Here is an 8,889-nt window from a genome sequence, read left to right as displayed (position 1 = left end):
CATCACATCCAACCCATAATCATTACATTCTTCTCTCACAAAAAAAACTCAAAAAAGTCAAAAAGTCAAAAAGTCCTTCCCAAACCAAGCTTTTAAGCCTAGGCCAAAAAAGCAAAAAAAACTAAAAAGCTAAAAAGTCAACCCACTTCCCCAACGGAGTCAGTGAAGAAATGGTTGCTATTTGGGCTAAATTAAATCTGATCAAGAAGGTACCATACTCAGTGCATGACATTATGGAGAATCTTAGTCATATTAGGCTGTGTCAGTAATGTGGCAGCTAGTTGTATTGTATGCTGTAATGTTGGCGGATGGGTTTGGTCTGTTGTTGTTAATGTTTGGGTGTTTCTGGGTTTTGGAGGTTTGGGGTTGGAGGCTTGGGTTTTTTTTCTTGTTCTCTTGGTGTCAATTTAGTTGGGATTTGTGAGATCTGCTATGATAATTTGTGCTTCCCCGTCCCCTTTTGTTGATGTAACATTAATAAAGGTTCTTTTTCTGGTTGATAAAAAAACTCTCAGTAAAACATGACATGTTGCTTATGTGCACATTTTTTATTAAAAAAAAATTTATAATCAATTGAATAAAATTGATATAAAATTATAAATTCATAATCAAAATCGAGCTAATTGAAATTATAAAAATTAAAATGATACAAAGATCAAAATATAAGGATTAACAGTGTAATTTGTCCCTTTTTTCCTTTATTATGTATGTATATATGAGTAGTAGTAGTAGCAGCAGCATCGTAGTGTTGTTAGTGATAGAAAATGAGTGAATCATTTGATGCAGATATGTTCCTAATAGGAACAACAATGCTGATATTTGGGATGGGGTTGCATGCCATGTTTGTGGGTTCAAAATATCTCAAAGGAAAAGGTTCACAGCTCCCCCTTCAAACTTCTTTGGACTTTTCTATCTCAAGGTGCCTCCCTCCACTTGTTTCCTACATTTACATCCCTCCAAATTGTATACACACAATTTCTGTTCTCAATTTTTTTTTTTGGGTCCTAACTCTCTTTCCTATGCTATTTTTTAATGTTATCATCTAGTCAAAATTTAAATTTAAAATTAAATTAAATTTTCTAAATCATTAAAAGATAAATTATATTAAATTCAAATTATAAATATATTATAACATTACAAGAGTGGAATAAATTGAAACAAACAATATGAACAGAAGATCCAAAGTCACTAAGGGGGTGTTTGTTTGGACTTTTTTGAGTTATATTATAACTTTTAGTTTTGAAAAATTATTTTGGACTGTTTGGTTAAACTTATTTCAAGCAACTTCTGATTCTAACAATTTATTTTAATTCAAAAAAGCTAATTCTGAGAAGTTACTCACCCCTTACTTCTAATTATCTGCTTCTGCTGTGGATATGCTAATTTACGGTTATACTCCTAGATTTTTTTATTTTTTTATTTTTTTAAAAATAGAAAAGACCCAAATGGACAATAAATTATTATTATTATTTTTTTATGAGAAATGTAGACAAGTAGTGAATAACAAAAAATAAAAATTAATTGAAAAAACTATTTTACAGCTCATTTAACAAACACTACTCAGCAACTTAAATTTATAATCCAACAGTTACACCAAACAAATTTACAGCTTCTGATTAAAGTCATAATTTATAATCTGTTAAGTTATAATGTATAATTTGTTTTACCAACTACACAAAACGGAACCTAAGAATAATGACATACAAATGTAAATATAACATTTTGCTCATTTAAATTAGGCTTCGGTCACAGTTTGGGCCGGTCAATCCCGACCCTAAAATTTAAGGCTTAGGCTATGGACTTTGAGCATTCAATGTGCCAAACTTTCGCTGACCCATCTTAAATTCTTAAAGCCGAAATCCTGCCCATGATCTTAAAATTATGGGCTTGTAAGTTTCGCTGGGTTTGGGGCATACGAACCTAATTTGACACTAATTCGGATTTTAATTAGAATTTTCTTTATATATATATATATACACATACTATAATATATAAGAGTTATAGAAAATAAATTTTTTGGTGTCTAAAAGTAAAAATTTAATTACAAAAGACATTAAGGAATCAATTTCTATCGTTCTGAGAATAGTTGTTAAAAGGTCGTTTCGAAATGTAAAAAAAATAAGATTTTTAGTTACAAAATTTTGAAAATATTACTAATAAATACACTTTTAGGAACAAAATATAACTTGGACTCAAAAGGTTTATTTTTGGGGATTTTTTTTAAGATCCCTGGTATTAAGATTTTATAGTATAAAGGACACTCAATATTTTCATAATGTCTAAGATCCCTCAATATCGATCTAGAGAAAATTCGATCCAGAGAATTTCTCTGGAGGTATCACAGAGAAAATTCCAAATTTCTCTGTGATTCCAAATTTCTCTGGACACATCACAGAGAAAATTCTAAATTTCTTTGTGATTCCAAATTTCTCTAGACAAATCACAGGGAAAATTTCAAATTTCTCTGAACACATCACAGAGAAAATTCAAAATTTCTCTAGACTTCCTAACCCAAAGAAATTCCTAGACAAACCTTTCTAAAAAAATTCTCTCAACCCAGAGAATTTCTCTGGACTTCACAACCCAGAGAAATTCCCAGACAAACATTTCCAGATTGCCAACACTTGCATTTGAACCCACAGTTGGAAGGCCCTGTGGAAAAAGATCAAGAGGATTTGTATTTCGTCCAGTGGAAGGCATTGCTAACTGTGGAGAAAAGCAAAACCCTTCACGCTTCGCTGAGCTTGATCCATTTCATCGATCACCACCTCATCTTCACATATTCATCATATACACAATTATATATATATATATATATTATTCCTGTAATTCATCAATCTCAAAGGCCATTTTTGTGAAATTGATTCGATTTTCAGTGTTATGCTCCAACTTTGCTTCGAAGTTTTCGCAAATTTCGTCCAGGTGATGGACAACTACTGTACTTATATACATACACATAGGTATATATGTTTAAATTTCTGTATACAGATTATTTATTTGAAACGTTTAAATTAGGTAGAGAGAGATGAAATAGAGAAGATAGAGAGAGAGAGAGAGAAAAATGAGATTTGATGTGAGAGAGTCAAATTTCTCTGTGATATATGGGTGTAGGGTTGAAGGACTTTAGACATTATAAAATAATATTGTGGATCTCTTCTATTATTAAAAATGGGAGAGGGACCTTAGACTAATTTTCCCTTTATTTTTTTAGACAAAAAATTTGGTCCCAAAAACAACAAAAATATTTGATTCCTAAAAAATAATCTTGTCCTTAAATTTTGATTCCTAAAACCGTAATTTTTCATAGTGGTATATTTAAAATTCATTACACACAAATTTGTAATACAAAAATTTTAAAGTGCATCACAACAGTTAGAATATTAAACTTTATTTATTAAAATAAAAAATTAAGTCCATTAAGTTATTGAAGTGCACTCACATGAAAGCTTATACTGTGCTAACTAACAGTTAATTAATAAGTACTAAAAAATTTTGATTTTTGTTTTGTTTTTGTTTTTGGTTTTGTCAGACACTTCCAAGGTGGGTGGGGATGAAGTCGGTTACAGAAGCAAAGTCGAAAATCGGGCAAGCTGTGATGATGACACTGCAAGTAGGAGTGTTGGAGAAATTCAAGAGTGTACCTTTGGTTACTGGATTCGATCTTGCTTGTTTCGCCGGTGCTGTATTTGTTTCCTCAGCTTGTTTATTCCTCCTCTCACAACTCTCTGATGGTGCTGGTGATGCTACTGCCACTAATAATATATCCTAAGAATGAGATAGGTACCTAGCCATGGAAGGAATGTATCATCAACTACTATCACTGACCAAAACAAGAAGCATAGCATACACTTAGCTTGGGAAGAGAAAGCTAAGTAACACACTCGTATAGTTAGAGGAATGACAATATAAAACCAGTCCTTAGATTTTTTATTTATTTTTGGGTAATTAGCAGTCCTTAGATTACAACTATGATTTTTCAAACCATAGTTGTAATCAGTAGTCACACCCATAGTTCTAAATCGCGGTATCATGTAACGGTATCGATTGCGGAGTATTGGTATCGGAAGTATCGACCGGTACGTATCGGGTATCGGGCGTCGCGGCTGTGAAATTTCAAAAATCATTAGCAATCCCTTTAAAACTCAATTTTATGCATTATTTGACTCTTTTAGCCTTAATTTATCACATTTTAATCAAAATTTTGATATGTAGAGGCACTTTTGACTCATTTTCAACTAAATGATATGTATTTATTTTAGTCTCAAGCTTTTATTTGGCATATATGTTAAACTTTAATATAAAATTGATGTGGAAATTAATATAAACTTTAATATAGATTTGACAGATTCAAAAATTTGATAGATTCAAACAAACACACTATAAGGAAATAATTATCCTCATCAACTCATTGTCATGGCTTATAAGTTTTTCATGGATCACTAATTCTTTATGACTCAAATGAAGCACGAGAGCCTGAAATGATATCAAATTGGGCTTGGGATCTTCTATATTAATTAATTTTTTATTTATTTATTTATCTATTTTAATGCACTTTCAATCAATAATCAGGTGACTCTAGTCTTATCCCCCATCAAGCAAACAAAAGCTTCAAAATTTTTTTTATTTGTATTATTAATATTTTATTATATATAGTTTGGTTATTTAAAAAAATCAAGGATCCCATCAAATAAAAAAAAATATTCAACACAATAATAATACTATCTAGATACACTTAAAAAGTAAAATATTTGTGAATATTTTTTTTATAAAAAAATTACTAATTTTTCACAAATATTTTGTTTTTTAGGTACTAATACAATACAATACTAAGGTACTAATACAATACTTACAAATACAATACTAAGGTATATAAATGCTCCTAATATATATATATATATATATAAATATTTGAAGAATTATAAATATATATTAAAATATATCTCATTCCCATCCCATACCATAATATAAATTAAAAAATAACCACAGAAAAAAGAAAAAAATTTTTTTTTTTAAACAAACTAAACACAACTTACCAAGTAAAACCATCCCATACCATAATATAAATAAAAAAATAACTACAGAAAAAAGAAAAAAGAAGAAAGAAGAAGAAAAAAAAAATATTATAAACAAACCGAACACCAAGCGAAACCAAAAACAGAGCATGAAACAAATATATGTAAGTATATGAAACAGAGCATGAAACCAAAACCAAAAACAGACTTACTTCTTCAGCCAAAACAAAAAACAGAGCATGAAACAAATACAAACAGAGCATAAGAGAAAAACCTTCAACGAAGAAGCTTGAAATCGGTGAGGGGTTTGCTCATTATTTTTTGCTTTTCCAGGTGATTTTGCTTTGCTCAATTATTTTTGCAGATGCTTTGCTCGTTTTCAACCGAATCGGACAGTATCAGAACTATATCGCTCACATATCGGATTCAAGCCGATACGTGTCGGGAATCGGCCGCTACGGATGCGAAATTCATTCTCACCGGTATACCGGTGAGTATCCGACTCGGCACTCCCATTTTCCGTTACGAACCGGCCAGTAAAGAACGTACCGGCCGATATTTAGAACCTTGGTCACACCACAAAGAAGTCATATGCAACTTCTTGGAAAAGCAAGAGATGTAAGGATATCTATTTTCTTTGTAGCTTAATTAACATTATTTCTATATAATATATGCAAAATAAGATGTTTATAAGACATTTTTTTATTGTCAAAATTGTTGTCTTATATCTAACACGCTCCCAATTGAGTTATGTGGTTTGGAATCTCAAAACATACAAACTCGAGGCACAATCGACTGGAGATAGGTGCATTGAGTACATGGAAATAGGAATTTCAGGTACAAATGATCATATGTATTCATATCTATTACTTTTGATAATTAACATTCTATTTGTTTCAATATGATTTTTTTTTTTTCGTTTGCTATGAAAATATTTTTAAAAATTATATTTTTTGTAAGAAATATTTTTTAGTTTGATTGCGGCCTTGAAATTTGAGGACGAAATTCATTTTATCTCCATTTGGTTTGAGACGAAGCACTTTACTCTCTTGGGCCATCTCCAACAGTGCGTCAAACCCTGTATCAGATTTGAAATTTGATGAAAAACTCACTTTTTCTCACTCCAATGGTTTCACCAAATTGATATCAAAATAAGAATTCACCAAAAGTTTCACCAAAATGAGAATGCACTGGGTCTTTCACCAAAACACTATTCATTACCGTTGTATTTTCACTACCGGATGACCCACTTGATGACCAATTTTCTCAAAATTTTGTGTGGATTTTACACTGGGAGGTCGACCAACCGGACGACCCCGGGGTCGACCCCCCAGATGACCCAAGCTTGAAAGCTTCAAATATAATTGGAGACGACGTTCCAGATGTTTGTTTGCTTATTCTATTGTTCTGTCCGATCTGTATTTCTCTACTAAAAAAAATTGCTATGTAAATGGAATGTGATGCTATTTTCAGATATTGATCCCTCTCCTCCAGATAATGCTTTTGAAAGATCAATGTTTTTGAAATTTTCATTATTTTTACTTTTAAAAGCACAAAAAACAAAAATACAACCAAGCATGCTTGCTGATGTTTGGTTATGGTGTCACATCCGATCCAGTGTATCTGCTCCAAAAATGTTTGGTTATGATGTTTGGTTATGGTTTTTATTTGCTCCAAAAATACAACCAAGCATCTATGAGTTTCTCATTTGCAACTTAGCAATGTCTACTAACAAATAAAAGGTTTTGACAGGATTAATCAGGAGGAAAAAAAAAAAAAATTGATAAGCCTTCTGGTCAACCCATCAGACGACCCGTCTTTTTTGATGCTCACCATTGGAGCAAGCCATATCAAATTGAGAAAATAAGCTATTTTTCACTCAGATTTGGTAAAAAAAGTAATGAACTGTTGGAGATGCTTTTATGATTTAAGAATAGGGTGATTCTACATACACCACTATTTTATCTCTTTACACCCTTTATATGAGTTTTTTTTTTTTTTTTTTTTTTCTTCCTAATTTTATCCATGTGTGAAATTACCTTTAAAGACAAAATACTAAAATTAAATATATTTTGTTATCTCTTTACACTCCTTGATCTTCAATCCCTACCCCTCTTTTTTTTTCTTAATTTTTCTTTGCTCTTACACATCTTTTTTCAAAAAGTGAGAATCATAGTATTTTGATCATTAAAGAAAGCAATGGATGAAGAAACAGTGATGAAGAATCATCAAAAAAGTGAAATGGTGAGTTTTTTTTTATTTATTTGGCAGGTTTTTCGTTTCATTTTTCTGGATTGGTGTTCGATTTTCGTTCGATGATTCGAAATTGAACAAAATAAAATAGTTCGACATCACATTGCCGAACAAAAAATATAAGTCTGATAACTAACTACCGAATAAAAGATACATTTCCAGTAACCCCAAACCGAATTTTTTTAATTTGTTCGGCTTCTCATTACCATACATTTTTCAGTTTCATTTTTTTTTTATATTTTTATATTTTTTTGCCTAGAAGGATTATACTTATACTCATTGCAACAACGCAAGTACTGAATATTAATGGACTCTAGTCATGAATTCATTACAGACGAGGTTTGTTAAATTTTTTTATGAATATGATTTTTTCTTATTTTTAATTTGTATTGAGTTTTATTAATAATTTGACGTAAATGTATTTATTATCTTTAGATTTTTAGTAGTCATGAAGCATTAATTAAATGGGCTTCTGACGTTGGGAAGAAGATTGAATTTGTCATTGTTATAAAACATCAGATGCAGGAGGTAATGATAGAAAACCAAGACTTATACTTGTTTGTAAAAGAAGTGGTTATTATAGAGACAACAGGAAGATCAAAGGGGAATGATTGAGGTTGGCAAGTTCTAGAAAGTGTGGATGTCTATTTCTATTAAGGGGGAAAAATTACCTACAAATTATCAAGACAAATTGTGATAACATGTTTGATTGGTGGATGCAAATAATGACAGATTTTATGGATACGTTATGGACATTCATACACTTGATTTTTTATGAATAATTTTATGGATACTTTTTATGTATGATTTTATGAATGCGTGTTTGATTTATGAATTTTTTTTTATAGATGCTTGAAGGAAGAAGTAAATCTTTCAATGTACAACAACGGGGGCCTAGACAACTCTATTGTAGTTTGGCAACATGACATTAGAGTAATCCCATTTGTATAACAATGTATCACTGAACATGCACTTCACAAGTGGCCCAAATTAATTTCTTGTTATCATCTAATTGGACGGCAACATAATGTTGGGGAAAAAAATATTGTCCGGTAATATGGCACTGAAGTAATTCAAATTAATTAGCGTTATATTACCGAACAGACCCACCACAAATTAAAAAATCATTGTTTGGAAGAAAGTGTCTCTGTAAATGTATAGCAAAAAAATGCTGGAGAGATCTATTTTTTCCGGCAACATAACACCGGAATAATGTAAATTGTTTAGCACCGTATTACCAAAATTAGTGGTGTAAAGAGATGAAATAGTTAATTTAGGGTTAGTTTTGGTAATATATTGGGGGGTGTAATGAGAATTACTTTTTTTTAGTGGTGTAATGAGATGGAGGGTATAAAGAGGTTAAATAGTGGTGTAAGTAGAATCACCCTTATTGTTCACATTCCACACACCAAATATTCCAATCATACCCTTAACTCATATCTTGTACAGACACCACCTCAATTCACTTTCCACACACTCTCACATCAATTTATCCCCTTTCATGGAGTTGATGAACACAATTCATCCAAGGCCAAATCGATGAGGTAGATCTATAATCAAGAGTAAATTCTGATCAAGAGGAAATTGAAGTTCTAACAAAGAGCACCTTTGAACCCAAAAGAAT

At 31.1% G+C, this 8,889-nt stretch overlaps 1 long non-coding RNA gene across 1 annotated transcript; it reads left to right on the top strand.

The window, feature by feature from the left end:
* The first annotated feature begins 807 nt into the window (after positions 1-807).
* On the top strand, positions 808-3,930 carry LOC114310272 (uncharacterized). Its single transcript, XR_003646084.2, has 2 exons — positions 808-919; positions 3,530-3,930. It is a non-coding gene; the product is annotated as an uncharacterized LOC114310272 (long non-coding RNA).
* Positions 3,931-8,889: the final 4,959 nt, after the last annotated feature.

This window comes from Camellia sinensis, chromosome 6 (assembly GCF_055761805.1).
Source record: "Camellia sinensis isolate YWXY chromosome 6, ASM5576180v1, whole genome shotgun sequence".
Classification (NCBI taxonomy): domain Eukaryota; kingdom Viridiplantae; phylum Streptophyta; class Magnoliopsida; order Ericales; family Theaceae; genus Camellia; species Camellia sinensis.
This window is presented reverse-complemented; position numbering and strand designations above follow the sequence as displayed.